The sequence below is a fragment of the Vicugna pacos genome, chromosome 17, assembly GCF_048564905.1.
Source record: "Vicugna pacos chromosome 17, VicPac4, whole genome shotgun sequence".
NCBI classification, from domain to species: Eukaryota; Metazoa; Chordata; class Mammalia; order Artiodactyla; family Camelidae; genus Vicugna; species Vicugna pacos.
Genome location: NC_133003.1, coordinates 43,691,158 through 43,717,096, shown reverse-complemented (window position 1 = coordinate 43,717,096; position 25,939 = coordinate 43,691,158). Strand labels below are relative to the sequence as shown.

At 36.9% G+C, this 25,939-nt stretch overlaps 1 protein-coding gene across 3 annotated transcripts in view; it reads right to left on the bottom strand.

Moving 5' to 3' along the window:
- CNTN4 (contactin 4) overlaps positions 1–25,939 on the bottom strand; it is an 809,034-nt gene that overhangs the window by 691,666 nt on the left and 91,429 nt on the right. The window contains exon 1 of one of the 3 annotated variants that reach the window (XM_072941738.1): positions 15,308–15,360. The exons of the other annotated variants lie outside the window; for them this stretch is intronic. The gene's annotated coding sequence lies outside the window, so the exon portion shown is untranslated. Of the gene's footprint in view, positions 1–15,307; positions 15,361–25,939 lie in introns of those variants that run through there. 3 annotated transcript variants of the gene reach the window in all.

Below are 25,939 nucleotides of genomic sequence, written 5' to 3'. Positions count from 1 at the left end.
TACCTAAGCAGCAAAGCTGGGTTTAGAGCTTTGCTGTCCAACATGGTAGCCGCTAGCCAGATGGGACTACTGAGTTCTCGTAATGTAGCTCATAAGAAAAGAGGTAGTGCATAAAATGAGTGCAAAATATCTTATTCATAATTGTTTTGACACTGGTACATGCTGATACAATATTTTGAACACAATATATTTAATAGAACTTCACCTGTTTCACTCTCCTTTTTACTGTGACTTCAAGATAAGCTGTACTTTTATTTTTGGCTCACATTGTATTTCTATTGGACACTGCAGAACTAACGCGGCATTACCTATGACATATGTACATGCCACATGTTCCTTTGTATGCACTCGGCGTTTTGATCGAACTAAGTCAGTCACTAAAAGGGAAGAACCCATACATCTGCACAATCTCATCTTCACTAAGATGGAAAAACTGGCTCATTCCCATTATGTGGATCTAGATCTTCCCCCTTAAAACAAGGCTCTACCCAACATGGTGTTGAAGTCAGAAGGCTTGAGTGTCCGGCTGGGTTACCTGGAGAAATTACTTAAATCCTCTGAGTTCTTTTTCTCAATTATAAAATGCCTGTCTTTCTAGCCGTCAGCACTGCTGTGAAAATCGTTTAAGGTATATAGGAGAACTCTTCAAGTCGTGCACACCATGGCACTTGAAAGGGTATTAACATATACTTTTATCTTAACAAATGGCATATGGAACAACTGATCCTTTGTAATCCATGTAAATTGGAGCAGAAATACCACAACTCTGCGGCCAATCACACTGCTGTGTAGGGTGAGGGGCAGCTGACCTAATTTGTTCAATCATACCTCGGATTGTTCTATAAAGATTCTTTTCCAAAGCAAGTAAATGGGGTATGGATCTCTGCAAAAGCTTAATCACAATCATAGTACTAGAATTAAGAGTAAAAAAATTTTAGATTAAAAACAGCTTCAAATCCCATGATGATGTATTTCTGATTAACTGACTCTTCCATGTACTCATGCATTCACTCACACATGTGGAGCACACCCGGCAACCAGCAAAGTGAAAAAGATCACGCTTTGGCGTTAGGGATACCTGAGTGTTCATTTCAGCCACTCTGTTTCATATGGCTCTGTAAACCCTTAATATTGGTATAAATTATTAAGACAAGCAGGTTTTTAGACAACTGAATGAAGTATTAATTGTAAAAAAAAATCAGCACAATTCTAGGCATGTAGTGTTCAGTAAATGTTCATAATGATATTTACTATTAGGAAGTTATTGTTCTTGATATTCAAGATATTCTATGCAGGCTCTGCCCTCAAGGCATTATTTGGATTGTCCTCTATGGGGTGTATCTAAGGAAGTCTACTGGAATGGGTATTTTTAAGAATCCCTTCAAGAAGGCTAAGCATTTCTGTGAACAAAAATTTAGTTTTACCATGTTTCATTTAATTAGTCCTTCAACAATGAATTTCAAAAAATCTCTTGAAGAAACAATGGTCCCCTCTACTACTGGGCTCCAAGTTAGCCTAAGAACTCTATTAAATGGATCTCCTCTTAAACCATCTTTTAATAACACACAAAATTCAACATCATCACCTCCTAATGCAACAACCATTTACCATGACCCTTGAGTTCAACAAGGGACGGAGAGAGGATTTTTTTTTTTAAATCAGTAATTTCTTGCCTCCTTCCATAAACCTAGCTCCATAAGCTCTTACCATGGACAGCCAACATTTTGGCCAATTTATTTTTGTCTACAATAAATAAGTGAGCAGCAAGGATTTCCACAGAAAGTCCCTATGAGCCAATTTCCCCAGACTAGTGTATTAGAGTTCTCAGAATAAAAGTTGCACCAACCTGTAATCATTTTTATAGACAGCAAGATACACATGGACACAGAAAAGCAACTCTGCTACCTATTATCAAACCAGAGTACCAACCTGCCTTTCACAGACAGCTATAAGTGAATACGGCTTGTCAAAAGTTCTGAACCCTGGAATGATTGCTTTCAAATCAACCACATCCTGTTTAAAAACTATTAATTGGATCATAACAGAAGACACAACCCATTTTCAAAAGACTTAAAATATACTTAAAATGTTATTTTTAAATAGGTTTAAGTTCTGGTCATTCATATACAAGTTGTTATAGTTAAATGCTGCCCTCAAAATCCAGTTCTAATCAAGTAAATGATTTAATAATCAGAGCCTCAGTGTCTTGATCTGTAAAATGGAGATATTATATCTAAGCTGCAGTCATATTAGAAATCACACTCTTACTACTGCTGATGCTTTATTTTCTTTATTGGCTAGGGCAGGGGTCTGCAAAGTTTTTCATCAAGGTCTATTTTCAGCCTTACAGGCCATAATATCTGTATCAGAACTACCCAACTCTGCTGTTATAACATGAAGTTAGTCATAGACAACATAGCACAAATGAATGTGATTGTTTGCCAATAAAACTGTATTCACAGACACTGAATTTCGAATGTTATGTACTTTTCACATGTCATGAATTACTATTCTTTTGATTTTTTTCATCCATCTAAAAATATAAAAAACATTCTTACTTTGTGGGAGACAGAAAGAAGTGGAGAACCAGATTTGACTAATTTGGCCACAGATTGCCAATCCCTTGGCCAGAAGTCTCTGATCCAAGTTTATAAAGTGATTATATAATTAATTGGCCTTTTTTTTTTTTGGAAAAAAAATTTACTTATAACAAACCAGAAATGCTTTTCTCTAAATACAAAACCATGTTATTCTCATTTCGTTAAGTTTAAATTCTGTTGAACATTTTTGGAAGAAAAAAATATTCCATTTTCACAATTTAAACACCTTCCACTTTACAGATCTTTTCATAGTATTTTCTCTCTAAAGTTCAACTATGGTACTTCTAAGCACTGCAAACAAATTTATTTAGAGTGCTTGTTAAACATGTTGCTTATTTTCCTGCCTAAATTAACTGCGGTTTGTGAAACAAACAAACGAATCCAACAATACAAGATACAAAAACAATTTCAATAAATAGGTCTTCATTTACTATTTAATCTCTTTTCTGCCACTTACTTAAAAACATCTGCCAGGAAGAGGTGCAAACACCGTATTTCTCTGGTTACATAATGTTAATTATAATGGAATCACACCACAAATAAAATCTTAATCATGTTGGCCACTCTTCTCCGTGTTCTTATTACTTACTCACAGGCTCCCAATCCATTAAATCTGTGCTGCAGTATTAAAATGGGCGGTAGCGCGGGGAGAGAGATCAATTTGATTTGATCAAAAGGTCAAGGCATAATAATTCAGTTGAATAAGTAAAGTGAGGCATAGTCTTTCATCCTTCTATATCATATGCTTTTAACACTGGATTATATGAAAAGTGAACAAAAGACTGAGTACCAGGCCAGCTATGTTGAGACAATTAAGCTGACTGACAACTGCACCAAAGGACGTGCTACTGAGGTTCATGTTAGTTGCTCTCGTGACATTAACCTAAAGAGTTTAGACAGATTTACCAGGCATTCCTGGTCTATCAACACTTTATCATCCACTGACTTACTTACCTTGTTGAATCTAATTACAATGAAATGTAAAAATTTTAGGAATGCAAAGGTAAGTCAGAACTAAGTTTGCAAATCCTCAGAATACGTTTCTGATTCTGTTTTGTTTCCTGAGTTATGACACCACACTGGCCCCTAAACAATTAACACAGTAGCTAAACATTGCCAGGGAAGCCCATATCTACAGATAGTTAAGTACACAGAGAATAATGGGAGGTAGTGGAGAACAGGGGTTAAGAATACATGCCACAGAGCCAGACTGACCAGTTTCGTAAGGTCCGACATTTATCTATCTGTGTGATCTTAAACAATTCACTTATTGTATGCCTGAGCTTCTTTGTCTGTAAAATAATGATCATAGCCAGAATGTTACAAGGATTAAAATCGTATGTATAAGGTTTTTAAAATACTGTCTGACACAAAGTAAGTAGTATGTAAATGTTTGTTAAATAAAGCAATGGCTAAAAAATTATTATAGAATAATACCCTATATTGCCCTTTCCTTATAATATTGCATTTTGATAAGTCACTACTCTCATGCTCTTTTTATACCTCAATGAGAAAAAAAAATCTCAAGAACTTAATATCCCCATTCATGATAAATCTTTGCCAATGATAAAGGTGAAATGGAAATCTAAGGGTTATTTTATCTCAAATATCACCAATGTCTGGCATAATTAACAACAGTATTGCAGGGCAGTAGGGCACTTATTTCTAATGCACCTAACAATGAAGGAAACTTTAACCGGCAGTAAAGACTTGACTCCACCATAATAATCCTGAAAATGGCCACTTCATTAGCTCCTGCTCTGTATGTAAAGTGATTACTCCCAACCCAGTGCTTTCTTCTCTTCTCAATATCCCCATGACCTATTGTTTCCAAACTCCCAGGTCCTCATCAATAAACTTACCAAGATTTCTTAACTGAGCCCCAGGGAGCAGCCTATCGCTTTGCTACTACCATAGGGAACGTCGGCCCACATCTTCAAGGAGCTCGAAGTAGGAGTTCAAAAGGCAAACATGGGTGCAGGGCTTTAGTGTCTACGCCGTGTTTTTACCAACATAATGTGTGCCTCCATCCCACCCCAGACCAGCAAGTAAAAACACAAACACACAAACAAAAAACATAACTATTATCTTGGTATCACACATGACCGAACAGAGACTGGGGAATCGAAGTAACTTGCTCAAAGTCTTAAAATTAGAGACAACGCCTTTAGTGCACAGTCCCAATCTCCATACTCACATTCATGATTTTAAGCTACAGCACTTTGTTTCCTGAAAGGAGAAGCCCCTAGGATTTGAGCACTCTGGTAATTTCCCAGCGAGAGGGCTTGAGCCAGTTCAGGACACATGGTCAGAAGTGGGCATGCGGATGGGACAGGAAGGTCACTGCAAATGGGTAAAGGTGTCAGCTCGGAAAGGTAAAGAAAAAGTTCAAGTCAATGACATTAAATAGAGCGTTTGGACAGGAGGTCTGTGTTGGCAAGAAGAGGAAAAGAAAAGCCAGTAGCTGGTATTTTACATTTCCTACTGGCTGTGCAAAGATGGGGGAAGAGGACTGGTGTTTTAAAGCAAACGCATGGAGCATTTCCAAGTTAAATTTCAGCCCCAGTCCCTCTCATTCCCATCTATCCCTTTATCTCTTGAGACTCTGCCGTAATCTGTATACTCTCTCAGTCTGATTAACTTGGGATTCCCAAACTGCTACCTGGTATTGATCTTAAGATTTACTGGACACTGATGATGTTAGAAGCATTGTACTAAAATCTTGTGTATTATCTCATTTAGTCTTCAAAATAACCACAGCAGGTGTGGTGGGGTCCCGAAGACGACTGCTAAAATCAAAGACCTGCTAGGAAGACTCACAGGACTGAGCATCTGAGTTGGACCTATGGCTAAGATCACAAGCATTACAATGGGAGAGTAGGGATACACAGCTGGATAATAAAGAAACAAGACACAGGCCAATTCTGGGGTCCTCCACATACAGCTTCCCTGGGGTCCCTCCCTCCCATGAGGGGTTCACACAATGTGCACACTTCCCCAGCAATGAAAATGAATCAGCACGTGTGCGGTATTTCTATCCAGGGAGGCTGATTAGGGGCTGGGTGTGGGCACTGAGCATTTGTTTTGTTTGTAAGTGGGCTGGCCACATAGGTCACCCTCTGCTAGAATTACCAGAAGTCTATGCTACTCAAAGAAAGCGGGTGTTCAGGATACTCCACATTATTTGCCCAGATAGTTAGGCATAGTAAGCAACGCTAATCAATTAAAACAACTGTGTTAGTACTAGCCATGATCTCAGATGTCAGCCAAGGGCCAATCTCAAAAACATACCTCTTAGGATAGTCATCTCAGGGCTGCTGTATTAAGTCTTTCCTACACAGGAAGCAATGATTATTTTATGTATATGAAGTAACTGAGTTATAGACACTAAGTAACTCATCCAGGAACTTGTAAGTTCTAAGGGTCAGACAATGTCCTAGCTTGAGAGCCCTGGAAACCGACATGAGACAAGGTTACAGGCAAGTGGTTTAGTTTTAGGAGAGATCCCGGAAACCGAAGGACCACTTGTAGGGGGGCAGCTGGATGGCTTGGTGTGGAAAAAGGATGGATGGAAAACTAATCCAAGGGTGTGTTATTAAATTGGTTACCATCATGGTCCAGCAGGAGTCAGTCCTACCGTGGTACAGTGTGAAATGAACTCCAATGTTTTCCACTCAAAACACAGACCAGGGCAGTTATCTATTTACTGGTTGTTCATCCCCTATTGGTCAAGGTTCTCAGGACCTACTAATTCCTAATATTAAAGAAATCTTCGGGCTTAGAAAGCATGAAACTCTGAGGCAAAACACAGCCCAGTTTTGCAGTGAGGATGGGAGCCAAATTTGCATGCAGAGAATGAAAGAATAGGCATATATGGTAAAAAGACAGTCTGTATTAGAGCTCAGGCTGTTTGACTCCCCATGCTCTACCTCAGTCATCACAGTGGGCTTCTAGCAGATCCCCTTACACTGGAATAGAAGTCCTTAAGTAGCTTTCAGGGAATAAGGAAAGGAATAAACATTGTGGACCCACACAACACTGGTAACTCCAGTTTTTGTTTGGCACAGAAGAAAATGATAGAGTAAAACTCTGTCTTAAAAATTCCATGCACCTCAGCTTCAACATTCTTTACAGAAAGCATATTTTTTTAAGACCAGCAATGTCTGATATAGAAGGTTTTGCAGAAAGCCTGACTCTGGCTCAGACAGGTTTCTGTTCAATATTCTGGGAGACGTGAAGGTTTTATTTATATAGTTGTAAATACATAATGTGGTGGGTATTTTTTGGATTGAGCAAGCATTTATTGTTGTTGTTAAAGTATAGTCAGTTTACAATGTGTCAGTTATTTCTGGTGTACAGCATAATGTTTCAGTCATACATATACATACATATATTCATTTTCATATTCTTTTTCATCATAGGTTACAAGACAGCAAATATAGTTCCCTGAGCAATACACTATAACTTGCTGCTTATCTATTTTATATAGACTGGTTAATATTCACAAATCTCAAATTCGTCCCTTCCCACTCCCTTTCCCCTCAGTAACCATAAGATTGTTTACTATGTCTGTGAGTATGTTTCTGTTTTATAGATGAATTCATTAGTGACTTTTTTTTTAAGACTCCATATATGAATGATACCATATGGTATTTTTCTTTTTCTTTCTGGCTTACTTCACTTAGAATGATGACCTCCAGGTCCATCCATGTTGCTACAAATGGCATTATTTTATTCTTTTTTATGTTTGAGTAGTATTCCATTGTATAAATAAACCACAACTTCTTTAGTCAGTCATCTGTTGATGGATATTTAGGTTGCTTCCATGTCCTGCATATTGTATATAGTGCTGCTATGAACACTGGGGTGCATGTATCTTTTCAAATTAGAGTTCCCTCCAGATATACACCCAGAAGTGGGATTGCTGGATCATAGGGTAAGTATATTTTTAGCTTTTTGAGGAATCTCCATACTTTTTTCCATAATGGCTGCACCAAACTACATTCCCACCAGCAGTGTAGGAGGATTCCAATTTTTCCACACCATCAACACTTGTCATTAGCAGATATAAATATTTGATCAATGGCTTGACTAGAAACTTTCTAATTACTTGTATTCAGTATTCCTGAATACATATGATACAGAAAGTAAATGCCTTGTGGGTTACAGAAATGACACATCCTCTAGTAGCCGTTATCGTAGTGGGAAAGTAAGAATATCCTCACCAACACTTAATAGATTGCAGAGAGTGATACGTTTTCACAGCAATTCCAAATAGGAAAATCAAACCCAAGAAGGTATGATTTGAAAACTTCTTTAATTAGAGTAGGATTTGGGTGGGAGGTAAAGGAAAACAAGAGAGAAATACAGTTGTTACAAACTGAATGTTTGAATCCCCCAAAATTCACATGCTGAAGCCCTAACCCCCAACGTTATGGTATCTGGACCTAGGGCCTTTGGAAGGTGGTTAGGTTTAGATGAAGTCTTCTCTAAGTAGGGCTTTTATGATGGGATTAGTGTCCTTATAAGGGGACGGAGAGAGAGAGAAACAAAGAGAAAAAGAGGTGGCCATCTGCAAGCCAGGAAGAGGGCTCCTACCAGAAATTCAATCTGTTGGTACCTTAATGTTTGACTTCCCAGCCTCCATAACTGAGAAATAAATGTGTATTTAAGCAACCCAGTACATGGTATTTTGTTAAGGCAGCCTGAGCTAAATCAATAGTGTACTAGATAAAGGAAATATTATGACTGAGAGCACAAAAGAAGAAATGAGTAGTTATTTTTATCCAAAACCAAATAGTGAAATACTGACCAACACATTTAAACATGCATCCTGAAAACAGTGAAAATGATATTGGCCTGGTAGATGGAAAGGAAGTGGAATGAGACTCAGAAACAAATCAGGTGTAAAAAGAAAGTTCTCTGGGGAAAATAAAAGAAGCACTGTATGAATTTGACAAAGTAAATACCATTACCTTTATTTCTGAAAAATGCCATCTTTAACTGGGGATTATATGAAAGTTAAAGGCCAGCCCAAAACAACCATAATAAATACGCTAAGTCAGAGCCTGAAACATGAATGATGATTATAAGTAAATAAGGTTATTATAAATTACCTTCCCATAATTAAAACCAAAACAAAGCCATTTTTAAAATTATCTTTTACTGTTGATATGGGCCAAAATTAAAGACTATTCCAAGAGAGTATACTTTAAAATATGGGGAAAATAACTTCAAACTCTACAAGAGGTAGTTTAATATACACTTCGATAGATAATGAGGGGCCTCAAAATAATCAGCAGAAAAATAATTCAATAGCTTAAAAAATCCAACGTAATCCAAATAGTACACTTGGGCAAAGCCAAGCCACAAAACATTTTTCAGTAACAGTTGATAAAGTTGATACAAGAAAGAAAATTTAAATAAAGGAAATAAAGTTTAGTTCATTGAGAGATTCTCTGGTTCATGTACATTTCTGGAGGTTTTTTTTTTTTTTTGTATCATTGGGATACAAAAATTTAAAACTACCTTAGGCACATATATTTATTTTTGGAGCCCTACAAAAGGTATTAAACTATAGTCAAGACAGATGACTGTCCAAGTAAGGAACTGGTTGAAATAGAAATCACCAACTTTCTTCCTTCAGAGTTATTGTTTTCAAGCTCGACATATAAAAATCAGCACTGCGCCAACTCATCATTTGTATGCATTGAGGCATTTACAGAAGATAAAATCTGCCTCCTGGAAATGCGCTAAGAATTAGTATCTCCAAGTCCTGGGTAAACCTAGGGGACAACTGAGCCCAAAGCCTCATCATTTCTTTAAACATTTAACACCTTCAACTCTAGCATTCTCCTTAACTGATGTTCCTCACATCCCACATGTCACAGCACACAGCTTCCTACTATCCCTAAATATAGAAAACACGATGACACATGTTGATTCAAAGTGATAAGCAAAATTGGAATTGCTATAGGACCATCTGATAAGCCACCTCGAGCATCATGAGAAATGGAAGGATCTCATTCCTGATGGGAAAATTGAGGGGAGAAGAATGGTAGATTAAGACCAATCCTCCTTCGTTGTATGTAAGATTTTAACCTTTCCCTCAGGGGAAAGGATCTCTTTGGTTTATATAATTAACCTCTGTTTCAGAATAACATAGAAGATAATTGGAGATAGGGAATTTTTCACAGCTATATGCCACCAAATATTAAAATCAATTTACAAATTAGTTAATTTCTACATATCCAGGCCTGGGGATGTGTGGAAAAAAACAATATTAGACTTATGTTTTAAAAGAAAGTTACAAAATAGCGTACACCTGTTTCCAATTTTAAAAAAAAAGAGTAACATACTATACTATTAGATCCCAAAATGCACTTTTTTAAACTTTCCATTTATCTGAAACTGGTTACATCATTAAATTGCATTGTCCATTTACATTCTTGCGTCTTTATCTCCCCTTGACTCCTCCACATAAAGCTGTGGTTAAATTGATGGTGTCTCTTCCTACCTTTAAGGGCATACCAACCTCTTTCATGTCTCTATACACCCTGCACCTGCAGCTCTGGCTCCCTGCAGCCGAGTCCTCCTTGATCTTCACATGCCTGCTTTTCACATCCTGTGAAACTCAGCTGAAATGTTTTCTTCTAAAAACCCCTGGCTTTCCCCATCGCACTAATTAGTTTCCACTCCTTGTAGCTCAGCCCTTGTAGCCCTCTCCTTCGTCCCATTCACATTACTAGCCCCATGCCTCTTTCTTACTTTCACACCTTTTTTCTCCATTTGTTTTCATCTATTTACTTATTTTTCTTTTACCTGTCTCCCTCTGTAGAGTTTAAGCTCCAGGAATGGAAGATTCGTATTTAATTTACTTACACTCTCTTTCTATACCCAACATCTCATAGGCGCTCAAGTATTTACTCACTGAACATGTACATGATGTGTGTGTTTTGCATTGTACATGATGGTAATGTTTGCATTGTACAAAAAGTCAATACGGTTCCATGATAACCTTTTTTGTTTCCTTTATGCACTGCTGTATTTCCCAAAATTTCTAAAATCAACAACATGTATTTAACTTGTGAAATCAAGAGAAAAAAAATCTGGTTTTTTGAGGGTTCCTTTCCCTCTAAAATGCTATTCTTAGGGCTTTGGTTTTTTGATGTACTCCACATATTTGAGGCAAAAAACAGTCATTTACTGCCTGTTGTATTAGTCACATCTCTGGAGATGATGTTCACATTAGTAAAGAAGATATTGAAATATCTGGTAGTTCTCAAAGTGATTATGACCTTCAAAGCTTACTCAAGGAGGAAAAATAGGTGTCAAAAATTGACAGATTTTACAAAAGACTAAACAGCATGAAATCACTTCCAGAGATGACAGCAATCAATCTTTGTCTTAAATGCTATCAATGGCAGAGTCCATAGTGAAAAACAACTCGTTTGCAACTAGAACAGCCCTCCAGGCCAGGAGGGTGACAAGAGAAGAAGACCAAGCAGAACACATACTGTCTGCAAGTATGGTCACCAAGAGCAGCCTTCTTATAATCCAGACAGAAGGGAAGTTGAAAAGATACGACAGGGCTGCTGAAGCATGGGGAAGAAGAATCATTGTCACAAAATGGCCCAGTAGCACCAATCAAAGTCCTGAAGAAGCAGACTGAATTTCAGGGGATGAACTTCCATCCTTGGAAAAGAAACTTCAAGAAGTTAGATAAAGTCTAAATCCTACTTTTAATGTCAGATCCTAAAGGAATGGACTTTTGAGACAGAGCAGAATGTTCTACTTTTCAGAATGTGGATCCAAGCATACTTCCTATAAAAGAAAAGTCTCATTATTTGAGCTAAATCGCAGAGTAAAGGCCAGACTAGCAGCAAGCATAATCCACCCATGAGCGAAAGGGTAGTGGGCTGTAGCTTCTCCAACCTGCTACGAAAGGGCAGGGTCTATTCAAGGAAAGTAGGTAAGGCTGAGGCTGCAAAACATTTCAAAAGGTCGTAGCAATGGGGTGAGAAGGACACACAAACTGCACCAGCCAGGGTGTAACATCAACCATAAGCAAAATAAGGGAACAACTGGTGTGAATGTAATTTCGTACAACAACTCCAGGAAACAATTCAACAGTATCTAGTAACACAGACACACATACCCTACAATCCAATGATTCAACATCTATGGGGATGTCTCTAGAGAAACATTTACATCAGGAGAATGCCTGTACCAGGAAATGTGTTGCCACAGTTTGTTAAGAATGAAATTTTTGAAACTTAAATGCCCAGTCATGAGAACAGATCATGATCCTGTCAGACAACAGACTGTTACATTGCATTTAAAATAAATGAACTACTATCATTGTTGATCGGATTAAATGTAGGGACAAAGAAAGCAATAAACCTAAGGATATATATCATGTTATTCAATTCAATTTTAACACAAAATAATTGTATGCATGTATGATAAATGAATGTATATAAAAGCGTAAATACCTGGGTGGGAAGCAAACATGCTTACTTCAGGACATTTAAAACCACTGAAGAGGTGGGAAGTAGGAGACTGGGGTGAGAGGGGCTTCATTTGTATCTGTAATTTAAGGGTTTCATTGTATCTATAATAAAAATGGATCTAAATAAATAGAACAGTATTAAGTTTTTTCAAAGGAGGTTAAGGATACATGAATATGGGTTGATATTATCTTTTGTAATACTATACATTTAGAACATTTATAAAACTATTTTTAAGAATTAAAATACTAAAAAGTATTCTTTTGCAGAGCTTCCTCTTTTCAACTGAACATCAATATTTTAAATTACTATTAAACAGGATCCCCAGATTACATTTAACAGCACTGCAGCGCGCGCATACTGAGATTTATTTATTATGCACCTATTGGAATGCAGCCTAAGCCCCTCCCTCCACAGGTGGAAAAGCTCTCCCACCTAAGGCTTTCAAAATCTTCACATGATCATTGCAACTGATTTCATGTGATGCTTTTCATGGACTCAATGCTCTTTTTCTGACTGTGAAAATTTTTGTTGTCAAATTTCATGTTAGGAAGATTCACACTGTAATGTCAACTCATAATGTCAAAATTCAGTCATTGTCACTTCCCTCTCCTATCTGAGACACTGTTTTACTACCATTACTAATTTTTGATAGGAGAAAGCAAAGACTGGGGAGAGGTTCGCATTATACCCTCCAAGGTAAAAAGTGACATTTATAAAAGTTCAGTATTAAACAAATGTAAATCTGATCAATTGTCTGATCATGGTGAACTAAAGATACCTTTGAAGATTCATCACTACAATGTACTCATCAACTGTTCAGACTGAGGGAAAAATCACCAGTTCTTCTGAAGCACTGGGTTATTGGGGGATGCAGAAATATGCAGATTTCAACAGAAGTGTTTGTTCTCATATCCCCTTAAGCTGCATTGAACCCAATTTCCACACTTACCAGGCTAATGCATTTTAACCACATGACCCACCTTATCTCTAGGAGCAAACCTTGAGCAAATACATATTTAAAAACATCTGTCTTACCTCCCAATCATGGGGACCACTTAAATTAAGCCCAGGTCGAAAGCATGCAAAATTTATAACTATGAAATCAGAGCAAAACAAACATAATATTCCAGCAGCTAACATGATGTAATGAATCCTAGTATGAAATAAGCCTTCTAGCATTTTCTATCCTCATTTCTGAACACATAAGGGCAGCAGCATGCCAATGAGCCCATTCTACCAAAAAAAAAAAAAGTAACTTTAAGCCCATTGATATAGTTTGTGCTAACTTCATCCCACCTTCTGTAATCTTAGATGTGTACAACATAAGAAATTCACAACAAAAACACATCCTCAACTAATTCACTTTGCTATTTTGTTACTTTATGCTCCCAGGGAAATTATTTCCTCTGAGAAAGACACTATCTCATTTCACCAGTGTACCACTTAACTGCACAGAAACAAAACCTGCTTTGCAGGGGAAAAGCAGAATTTGGTGCCCGGCAATTGGAAAAGCTGACGGGAGCCTGGAGAACATTTGATCTGTTGGCAGCAGAAACCCTTACACTGCACTGCACACCAGCATCAGCTAAATTTGAGACCTCGGCAACTTGAGTTCATACATTAACGCTGATTGCTACTTCTCAGTGGAGACACACTCCTGAAGGTACAGGTGTAGATCACATTCCAGCTTTTTTCTTTTCTAGAAAATAACACACATCTGCTTACTGTAAAGTAATTACTGAATGGTAAATGGAGCTTAGCACCCAGGCTTAAAATAACCAGTTGTGGGATTTTTAGGACCTGGGCTCAGGAAGAATAAGTCTGAAGTCCTGTGCTATTTCAACAAGGCGTCTGGGAGGCAAGAAGTACAACAGAATGAACACCTGCCTATGAGCTAGGAGCCTCAAGTTCATAGTCCCGCTCCCCACCTGACTAGCTTGTCAAATTGGGCAACACATCTCATCCGTCGGGACCTCAATTTCCACATCCATAACAAGAACGAGTTAGACTAGACAAGGAAAGCTATCAACTCCATCACTTAGTGTCCCCTGACTTTCAGAGACTTCTAGACAGTAATTTCAGTCAGGAGGCCAGGTTCCCGACTTGCTAACCAACACTAGACAGATCACATCATTAATGAAATTGATGCCCAGACTAGCAAGATACCTAGGACGTATGAAATTGAAATTTTTCCTATCAGGAACCAAATCTGTATTAATATTATAAGAGCTTTGAAGATGTCAAAGATTCACCAAAAACCTCAATTAACTATGGATCACACCTTGAGAAATTTTCTTCTCAATCAAAATTCCTCAACCCAGGCTACATATAGGAATCACATGGGGTGACTTGGCTCCCAACTTAGATCAATTAAATCAGAACCGCTGGGTGTGGGGCTCTATCAGTGCTTTTTTTTTTTAAGTCCCTAGTCAATTCTAATGTTCAAAGACTGGGAACCACTGTTTTAAACTAAATTAACATTAATGAAAAATTGGGGGAGGGAACTTGGGAACTTTAAGTGCATTCAAGAAGAGCTTCAATATCAGGTGAGGAAGGAACATTTTTAAAGCACCCGAAATGCCTCTGAGGAGTTCAATCTGTGATGTGAAAATGGCAATTAAAATTATTAATGTGGGGAAATTTTTAAAAATTTATCATTCAATAGACATTGTCCAAAAGCTAGCTTTAGTCTATTCTTAAGTCCTCCTAAAGAAGGTACTGCATTGACTGAACGAGCACATACGTGAATTTTATGACTGACACATGTACAAGAATGTTACTGAATGCAAATGAGTCTGGTACCAATTCCAGTGGGGGGCACTCAACAAACAAGAAATTCTTGGCTTATCAGCTGGGTGTTCTATGATTCCTATCATGTCTGACACTATCTACCCAAAGACAGTACGAAGTTCCACAGGTTAAGAGGTCAGTCCTACAAGACTGCCTCCCTCTCCACTTCAGATGCCAATCACAAGCCCAGGCAGCTACCTGTATTTCTGACCAACAAGCTGCAAAATGGAGGTTCCAAAATCTCCTCGAACAAACCCCTCCAACTCAGGATGCCAACTTTAATTTAGGTTGTTACCTGTACCTCTAACAAAGTTAGAAGTGTAAATGCGAGTTTCCCACAACTCTCTCCTCTGAGTTGATTAATTTGTTAGAGCTGCTCACAGAACTCAGAAACATTATACTTACTGGCTTAACGGCTCAGGGACCACCAGATGCTAGAGACGCACAGTGCAAAGTACGGGGAAAGGGAACGGAGCCTCCATGTCCTACGGGAACACCAGTCTCCCAACACCTCTGAGAGGTCACCACTCCAGAAGCTTCTGAAACTCTGGCCTGGTTTTTTTATGGAGGCTTCATTACATAGTCATGATTGATTAAATCACTGGCCAATGGCGAATGAGTCGACCTCCAGCACCCCTCCCCTCCCTGGAGGTCAGGGGATGGGACTGAAAGTCATATGATTGGTTGTCCTGGCAACCAGCCCCCAGCCTTAGGTGAGGTCCAAAAGTAACTTCATTAGACTAACAAGAAACACCTGCCTAGGTCATGCTCGATACTCAGGAAATTTTAAGAGTTTTGGCAGCTGTGAGTCAAGAACCACAAATGAAGACAAACTCCATGTAAGAAATACATATAAGAAAATACAATTTTCTTATAAATTAAAACATCTCAAATATGTCTCAATATTTTCTAACTAACAACCAAGAAAAAATACATTTTAAATTCAATATGAAGAATTAGCCAAATTGTTCTTTTAAACTTCTCATGAGCAGCAGTTGTTACAGACTTAATTGTGTTATCAAACAGGTTTTGGAATACATTTACTATAGGAATTTACTATAGGAATTGACAACAAGAGTCAATTGTAATTTATCTAGGAAAATATACACGTAGTTTCTATGTGTATGACATTAAATAAAAGACAAAATGTACATGGAGTGTAAACTGGAAGAAAATTACACATTCGTAGGAGTGCACAATAGTCTCAGAACCAATGGAAAAAGAAAAACAAAAAACAAAGAAACTAAAGCAATAGTTACTACCCTACCCAAGAATCCTCTGAAAATTCAACTATCAGGGAAACTTGTATTACATAAAATATGATAAATGTTAAATAAATATTACTTGTCATTATCATTCATCAATTCATTCCTACTTGCTTTTCTACTATGTGTTTCCTTTTGGGTAAAAAACAGTTAATAATAAAAAGCCTTTGTTTCCAATGAGTTTTTGATGTAGTCAAGGAAGTGGGAAATTCAAACAGATGATTAAAAGATGCTTAGAGCAGTGAGAACAAAGAAGGGGCAACTAGAAGAGAGATGAGGAGTCTTCTTACACAGAAGGGAGAAACAAAGTTGAGGCCCTAAATAAATTAGTAACACTTAGTAACATTTAAGGGGTTTAAGGGCTGGGGAAAGGAAATGAGACTTAACATGCTCATAGGACAGTAAGGACTTCAGAGTGCCAAGACCTGGGGTCCAAACTATAATCAACTGCATTTAATCACATTATAAGAACCTCATCAAAGTCGGTCCTGGCTCCCACATCATTGGACCCTCTGCCATTTTGTTGCCCCAAAGCCTGTGTGGCTGCTGTCCAACTTCATATGAGCCACTAGATTTTGCCTCCAGAGGGCTAACTGCCATGTGCCCAAAACCTCTGCTACCCCGTGTTAACTCCATATTCAGATGAATCACTACAGCACATGTAGAATCTGGCTTCCTAGGCAGTTCTGTATCATCTGCAGATGATGTGACCCAGAAGCACGGGGGAGTTTACCAATGAGAGACCTGAGGGAGCTGGAGGTGAATTCTTCACATTTCCTCACTCTGATGTGTCTTTCTGTAAGCTGTGTTTTTCTTGTGTTCACACATCAGAAGTGTCCCACATGGTCCAACCACTGCACCTGCCAAGAAACTGTCCTTGATTCTAAGCAGATTCTAAAGTAGTGGCCACCCTGGTAACACAGTATCTTTCTGCCGCCCCTTCTTCTTGACCTCACTTTCGTTCTTTCTCACTCTCACCACTACAAGATAGCACCTCCCCGTAAAACTGTAACACTTTGTCTTAGGACCTGTCTTTCAGGAAGGCAGAATAAGATGGGGTAACAGTGGGGGCAAATTAAAGTTTTCAATAGAAGAAAAAAATATATAAAAATCTACTACAAAGATCATGCTGGCTGTTGTATAGAAAATGGATTAGACAGAAGTCAAAACTGAGGTTGTAAGACCATTAAGAAAGCTAATTTGACAAAAGACTCAGAATTGCCAAAGCAATCTCAGGGAAAAAGAGCAAAGCTGGAGGCATAAACTTCCCAGACTTCAAACAATAGTACAAAACTACAGTAGTCAAAACATTGTGGTATTGGCACAAAAACAGACATATAGATCAATGGAATAGAAAAGAGAGCAGAGAAATAGACACACATCTTCAGTTAATTAATCTATGACAAAGGATGCAAAAACATACAATGGGAAGACAGTCTCTTCAGCAAGTGGTATTCGGAAAAGTGGACAGTTTCATGTAAATCAATGAAATTGGAAGACTTCCTCATACCATATACAAAAATAAACTCAAAATGGTTTAAAGACCTAAACATAAGACATGACACCATAAAACTCCTTGAAGACAATATAGGCAAAATATCCTGCCATAAACTGTAACAGTATTTTCTTAGATCAATCTCCCAAAGCAAATGAAATAACAGCAAAAATAAACAAATGGGACCTAATCAAACTTAAAAGATTTTGCACAGCAAAAGAAACATCAATAAAAAAGTGAAAAGACAACTTACAGACTGGGAAAAATAATTTCAAATGATGCACCCAACAAGGGGTTAACTTCCAATGTATACAAACAGCTCATACAACTCAACATTAAAAAAAAAAGCAATCAAAAAATGGGCAGAAGATCTAAATAGATATTTCTCCAGTTAATACTTACAAACAGCCAACAGGCACGTGAAAAGATGCTCAACATCACTAATCATTAGAGAAACAGACGAACAGCTAAAACAAAATGTGGTACACACACACACACACACACACATATATATATATATAATGAAATATTACTCACTTATTAAAAATGATGACATATTGCCATTTGCAGCAATATGGATGGACCTAGAGATTATCATGCTTAGTGAAGTAACTCAGAGAAAAGCAAATATTATATGATATCTCTTATATGTGGAATCTAAAACATAATACAAATTGATTTATTCACAAAAAAGAAACAGACTCACAGACATAGAAAACGAACTTATGGTTACTGAAGAGGAAAATGAGAGGAGGGATAAATTAGGAGTATGGGGTTAACAAATATACACTACTATAATATAAAAAAGATAAACAAGGATTTACTGTACAGCACAGGGACCTACATTCAGTATCTGATAACAACCTATAATGGAAAGAATCTGAAAATATACATATATATACATACATATATAACTGAAATATGTTGCTATACACCTGAAACTAACACAATATTGTAAATCAAGCACACACTTCAATTTTTTTTTTAAAAAAAAAAAAAGCTAATTTGGTGATTTAGGCAAAAGAGTGTAGTGGCTGTGATTACATCAGAGATAATACCAGATACCGTTAATTCCTCCAGTCCTCTGCCTGGAAAGTCTACTTCCCTACCAAAAAAGGTGACTAGTTTTCAATGACATTGTGCAATATCATGTATATAATTTTATATATTTTTCAACCTAGATTTTCCACATAATTGTAGAACATAGACATCTTTCATGTAGGTAAATACAGTATCCTTTTTATCAGTTCTATGTATTCTATTGTGCAATTACAGCATAATTCTTTCAGCCACAACTTATTAAAACAAGACTCCAATGAATATCACTGGATAGAGAGACAGACACAGGAACACACATATCTTCAGGGACCTACCTCTATGTATAGTCCTATAAGACACCACCAGTATAGATTCTGGGTTGAAGTAGGTATCGGTTAGGAAAGGCTAGGTTATGTTTCACTAACGATAATACTACAAAATTAAATTAAACGAAAACTCAGTGGCTTCCACAAAATTTTATTTGTTACTCATACTACATATGCAACGTGGGCATGTCATCTGCCTTAACAGGAACCCGGTTGGAGCACTACCTGTTGCCTTGAGAGGAGGAAAAGTGAGCACAGGAATTACTAGCTGGTTCTTAATATTTCCCCCAGAAGATGTACTCATTACTTCTGTTTTAGGATTTTAGCATAATCCGTGGAAATACAGCAAGGTCAAGTGGAGGATCCTGCAGAGAGCAAAAGTTGCAATTCCAACCATGCATCTCCCTTAGTTTCTTATCTATAAAAGGAGAATAACAGCCCCTTTAGGGAGAGTCTGGCTACTTGTGCAGCAAACTTATTTCCTCTCCCCAGTGCACGTAGGGCAGGATTACATTTCCCAGATCCCGTGCAATGAGGTGTAGCCACATGACTGAGTTCTCACCAATGGAACGTGGATAAAAGAACAGATGCCTTTTCCATGTAAAACCATCCTTGCTCTCCTCACCTCTTCTCTCCCTTCTTGTGTCAGATGGAACAGAGAATCCACCAGAGGATTCAGAAGTTCTGTGAAAGGGTGGACCACAACTGGAAGAACACACGTGTATTAAACTGTCAGGTCAAATAAAAGCATTTATTCTGTGGAGATTGTTGCTTATAGCATTTAACCTAAATACACTATTATACTCCTGTACTAGGGCAGTTATAAAGATTAAATGCAAAAATCAAATGACAGCTCTTATCATAGTGTCCATAAAGACAGAACCCTAAACCACTACTAGCTTTGAATTTCATCACTGTTCTTATATTTACTCGGTGACACATCTGAATATTTTTTCACTCTAGTCATTTTGGTAGGCAATATAACTGACCAATAAACATATGTAAAACAAAACAGACTCCAAAAGTCATTCTTAACATCACTGTCTCAATAGCAAATACAAATCCTGTCCAGAAAAAACTAAGTATGGCTTCTTTCTTCTTTTAGTAAAAATCCAATCCTTAAAAAATGTTATTTCAGGATAGAGGAGTACTCACATTCAATATTCTGAGAATACTGGCAAGAACGTATATCGATTTTTAGGTTTTATAATGAAATTTGCTGATGCGGTTTTATTCACAAATGAAATGAACATTGACCTGCCTGCGTGCCTATTTAACAACAAAATCATCCTCTGATACGGGCGCCTTTGTAGATACTGTCAAAGAAAGTTAGACATGATGAGCGGGCTCTTTTATACGTTGACAGGATTTGCGCTGACCCTAACTTTGATCTTTCCCTATGGTTTAGAAAGAGTAAGCAGGGAGATTATTAATTCTCCTCTTCCTCCGTTTACCTCCAAAATGTCCAGTTTCAACAAGTTACTTGGGAAGAAGGCGAAGGGGAGAGGACCCATGGGAGGAAAAAGCACATGCAAGAGCTTACATCTATCAGACAAATACAGGTGAAATGTTCTCACCTGTCAGTGAAAATAACTGCCCACTAAGAAACAGGACTGAAATAGCTGGAACACTCTTCTAAGTATTCATCACTTCCCTATTTTAAATGCAAAGTAATGAAATGAATTCCATTGTTTTGCATTTCCTCAAAATGAGTCTTTCATCTCACAGAATTGCTGATTAAGTGTTTCTCTGGTTATTTGCATAGGATACACCATCTGATCCACTCAGTACAGAAGTTTACTTAATAATCTTATGCTTTTGAGAAGGAAGAAACAGCCAGCTTTGTGAGATCAATGTACATGCCACTTCGCTGAGACAAATACGATTTTGGTTTCATCCTGGGTTTCTAGAATTATTATTTGGACTCCAGAGTGAAAGAACCGAGGACTATGTTTTAAAACCACATAAGCACACTTCTCATTTGTTACCAAATGTGCCTGACACTGCGTTAGCCTCTTGAGAACAAGAGAGATATAACCCCGGCCCTTTGGGAGCTTATAAATGAATAAGAACTTGACCGTGTTGTATTTGAAGCTCAAACTGGTTTCAGGAATACAGAAATCCCTACATTTCAAGTCTCAAGTCGCTGGCAGAAGTTTCAGTTGGAGAGAAACTATGTGGCTCGTAAGATGATCAAAGAAATGTAAAATTAGGTTGGGGACTCCCACTTAAATCGGGGATCACACTTTTCTGAATTTCAGAGTATTCTTTCATAATCAGGAAAAAAATGTTTTTCAATAGTAGTATTTAGGAATTATTAAACCTTCTTATTAAATAATATACTGGATAGGAGAGAAAATCATTCACATAGTAAAAAGAACAGTGATTAGGTTAAAAAAGTGTTTTAAATTCAACAGACCATAAGGAAAAACAATACTAAAATCACAGTAAAAATAAGTCATTTTTATGTGAACTTTCCTCACCAAAAAGAAAAAATAATTCATAATTTGAAAAAAAGAAACAGTGACTATTTTAAGCAAAACCTAAGTATATTCCAACCTGCATGTATCTACTACAAATAAATAAATACTTAAATATAAATGAAATAATATCTTTAGTGAGTTTCAAAGTAAATAGATTTCACAGAACTCTGTACTGACAACTATGAGACATTCATACATTACTCAGACCAGAAATGTCCAAACTCAGATTTCTCATCTATCTACTCAGCAAATTAATATTTCAAACTTGAAATGTTTCTTCAAAAATTAACAGAGTTGATATTTCTCTGACAAGGTTGAATTTACCCAAAGTGGTGCCTTACCTCCTTTGAGGATCCTGAAACAAAAATTACCACACAAGCATTTTTTTCATGTGTCCTAAATTTAAATGGAGGAAAAGGTTTAAAAATAATTGTTCCTTCTTAGTTTAACATTACTTAAATACTGTGTTTATTAATTTCGAAGCATGTGTACAGTTTTAAAAGTCACCCAGAAGTTTTACTTTGCTTAACCAATAAATCAGCAAGCAGAAAACCACAAAAGTGCAAAACTCTAAGAAAAATCTGTGCACAAATTCTACAATTGTTATAAAAAAATTTTTTAAATCCCACAAAAAACAAACCAAAAAAATGGTTTAATTACCTATTTTTAGGATCAAAAGAAAGCCTTACATTATTTTTTGGTGTAGTTGCATACAATTTTATTAAATGTGTATAACAGCATCAAAGGAATTAATACATTGTTAAGATTTAAAGGCATTGGAAGTTTGTGAATAATTAAAAAGATGCAAGCAATTTTTTGCTGAGTAATAAATATGTCAAGAAATATGAATTTTACCGAACCTACTTATTGAAGTATGTACATCAAAGATCCTGAAAGTTAACCACTTCTCTGCATTTCTAAGTATTCCCAAATGTTCCCCATGGGCTATCACAATGAATGAATATGAAATCTCAAATACAACTTATAAACTATAATTTTCTATAAAATTTAATACTTTAAAAATTATAATTATCCATCAGCTACAGGATAAATTTCTGAATATACAGATTTAAAATACACACATATTACTCATAAACATATGTTTAAGAAGAAACTGCAAGAGAAAAAAAAGAAACTTGGAGAAATTTTGCTTTCTATATTAATTATATATCCAGGTCCATATACTGATTTTGCCCTAACTGGTCAAGCAACTCTGGGGTTGTAATTTAAATTAACAGTTAGATTTTTCATCTATGTAAAGTGATTATTCCCAGTGTTCTATTTAGTGGCTAGAAAAGGGAGTATAGTTGAACTGAGTTGGACAATTGTAGGGCATTGACTGGGCCACATCTCCTCTGGGTAGAGTTTTCAAGGGGCTTGGAAGGTCAGGACACCTAAATGTGCTCCGACCTTTTCTCTTTGGTCACTTTCAGCATGACTGTCTGGGATAATAAGCTGACTCAGTGCCTGATCTCTCTAACTATGTAAATGGTAGATGCTGGATGTACCTGTTTAGGAATGAAGCTGAGTGGGTCAAAGTAGGCCAAGTATAGACTAATCATCTTAAGGAAAATGAATTCTTCCACGTCATTCATCATATTAGACTTCCGTTCTACATTGGCCCAAGGCCCAGGTTAAGATAAGGTACTCTATTTAGCTTTATTTTCCTTTCTTTTTATGCATCTATTTATCTCAGAAACATGATAAGGAGGAAAATTTTCTTGGGCAGACTATGGATGTTATTCACATACAAGGCCATCATATCACCATGAAGATAACACCCCATTTTTCGATGTCTTAACTATAACACCTAGCATGGTATCTTGAACACAATGTGCTTCAATAAAATGGTAGGTAGTGACACACATTCTCCCTATAAGGTGAGAACTGAATAGTTGTAATCATTCAGTCCAAATCCTGTCATTTTTTACATCAGAAAATGTTAAATACAAGGACACAGTAAATGAACACTTTCCTGAGTCCCAGATAGGAATGCATTAACCATTGGTACACTGATGTTCCTCAGATAAAATAAAGGTATTAAAATTATTTTATTGGTTAAAACGCTAAGTATTATGGCCTCATAGAAATGCTGATAAAATATAATAATGCATGCTTTATTTTTATATGAATCATTTTAAGGGACTCTGACTACTTATAATGGTTTCTGAGTTATGGGAAAATGAACTAAGCTGACATAAGTGCCTTGCCCATTGTTGAGTAATTAGTAAGTAACCTCTCTAAGTCCTAGGCGATTATGTCAAAGTCAATGTATACATATAAGAATACACATATGTATATATATTTTGTAGCTATAGTCACCATGTTTTATATTAGCTCCTCAGACCTTATTCAGCTTATAGCTGAAAGTCTGTACCCTTTTACTAACCTTTCTATATTTTTTCCACCACCCCCTCCCCCAGCCCCTGGCAATCACCTTCTACTCTCTGCTTCTACAAGTTTGACTTTTATTTAAATTTTAGATTACGTATATAAATGATACAATGTAGTATCTGTCTTTCTCTCTCTGGCTTATTTCACTTAGCATCATGCCTCCAAAGCCCATCCATGTTGTCTCAAAGGGCAGGATTTCTTTCTTTCTCTTATCAGATACATAATTTGCAAATACTTTCTCCCATTCTCTGGTTGCTTTTTCATTTTGTTTGCAGTTTCCTTTGCTGTGCTGAAGCTTTTTAGTGGGATGTTAATTTATGCTTTTATTGCCTTGGCTTTTGGTGTCAAATCCAAAACACCATTGCCAAGACCAATGACAAGGAACTTACTGCCTATGTTTTCTTCTAGGAGTTTAATGGTTTCAGGTCTTATGATCAACTCTTTAATCTATTTTGAGTTGATTTTTGTGTATGATGTAGATAGGGGTCCAGTTTCATTCATTTGTACATGGCTGTCCAATTTCTCTACACTGATTACTGAAGAGATTGTCCCTTCCCCATTGTATATAGTTAGCTCTTCCTTTGTAAAGTAATTGACTATATATGCATGGGTTCATTTCTGGGCTTCCTATCCTGTTCCACTGATTTATGTGTCTGCTTTTATGCCAAAACCACACTGTTTTGATCACTTTAGCTTTATAATGTAGTTTGAAATTTAATCCCAGAGTAAATAAGCGACTAAGAAATGGGGGAATAGGCAGTTTTGCAGGTTGGCAGATTACATTTAAAGTTCAAGAGCCACCATTAGCTAGTTATACACCCTTGAGTGAATTACTTGGTTTTTCTGAAACTTCCATTTTTATTATCTGCAAAGTGATGGGAATGAACTTTCAGTGATGCACAAACACCAGGAGAATGGTGTAAAATAATGCATCTCCTCAGACTTTAGAAAATCCTAAGCTCAGTAGGTTCTAACACTCCCCTCAGGTTTAAAATCCACTTAACAAATTGACCCTTTCTACTTGAACATGCCCTCATTTAAGCTAAAACCCAAGGTAAATGACTTGCCCAAGGCCACAGAAGTACTTAGTATCAATGCTCACATGACAACAAATACTTCTAACTCCTATTTTCATGATTTTTTCCAAGGAAAGTCTAAGCAACAACACATTAAGCTGATTACTCTGCTCCTTTAAATAAGAACTAGAAGCCTTGAAGTCAGGGAATCTTAGAAATACACAGTTTTTCTCCAAACAGAACATGTCTTGGGATCATTATGTATCCCTCCAAATGAAGAACCATTTAATGGTTACTGAAGGTAGAGGAAGAAACAGAAGCTTCCCTATGAGGGGAAAAATTCATATATATTTCCTTTAAAAAGCAAAAGAAAAATGCCTGTAGAATAAAGTTTCATTCTAACAAGTGACTATCCAGCTTGAGGGCTTTGTTCTACTAGGTGGAGATTATGAAAACAGCCTCCCCTATAATACTAAATAGTATTTTAAATCACTTAAACATTTTATTTTATACACAGCAGTGTATAAAATATACACTCAACTTTATACAATAAGTTGAGAGGATTGAAACAGGAAGAAAAGTAAGAATTTTTTAAAGAAGAAAATCATGCATTATGTCAGTATCAGCCTATTATCATGAATGTGGCTCACCACCTATGTGACAGATTCTCTCAATGTCTAGATGCAGAAAGAAAAATCTGGAACTTTTAAGTGATAATGACAAAAATTTTTTTAAAAACGATCCTTTTCTTGCCAGCAGCATGTGCCAGCTGAAAGATTCTCAGGCATTACGTTCTGAGGTCACTCCTAACACTTCATTCCTGGGTACTTCTAAGCTGTCTACTGGACCTGGCTGTCATTCGACGTAAGCAGGTCTTCTGAAAAGAAATGAACCTCTTGACAACTGGTTATATTTAGCAATACTTTGACAAAAGTTTAAATAGTCAACAACTGGAGAAAGAAAGTACCTGGATGTAATTAGCAACGTTTTTAATTCTCTGTATCTTCAGTTCCGCATTTT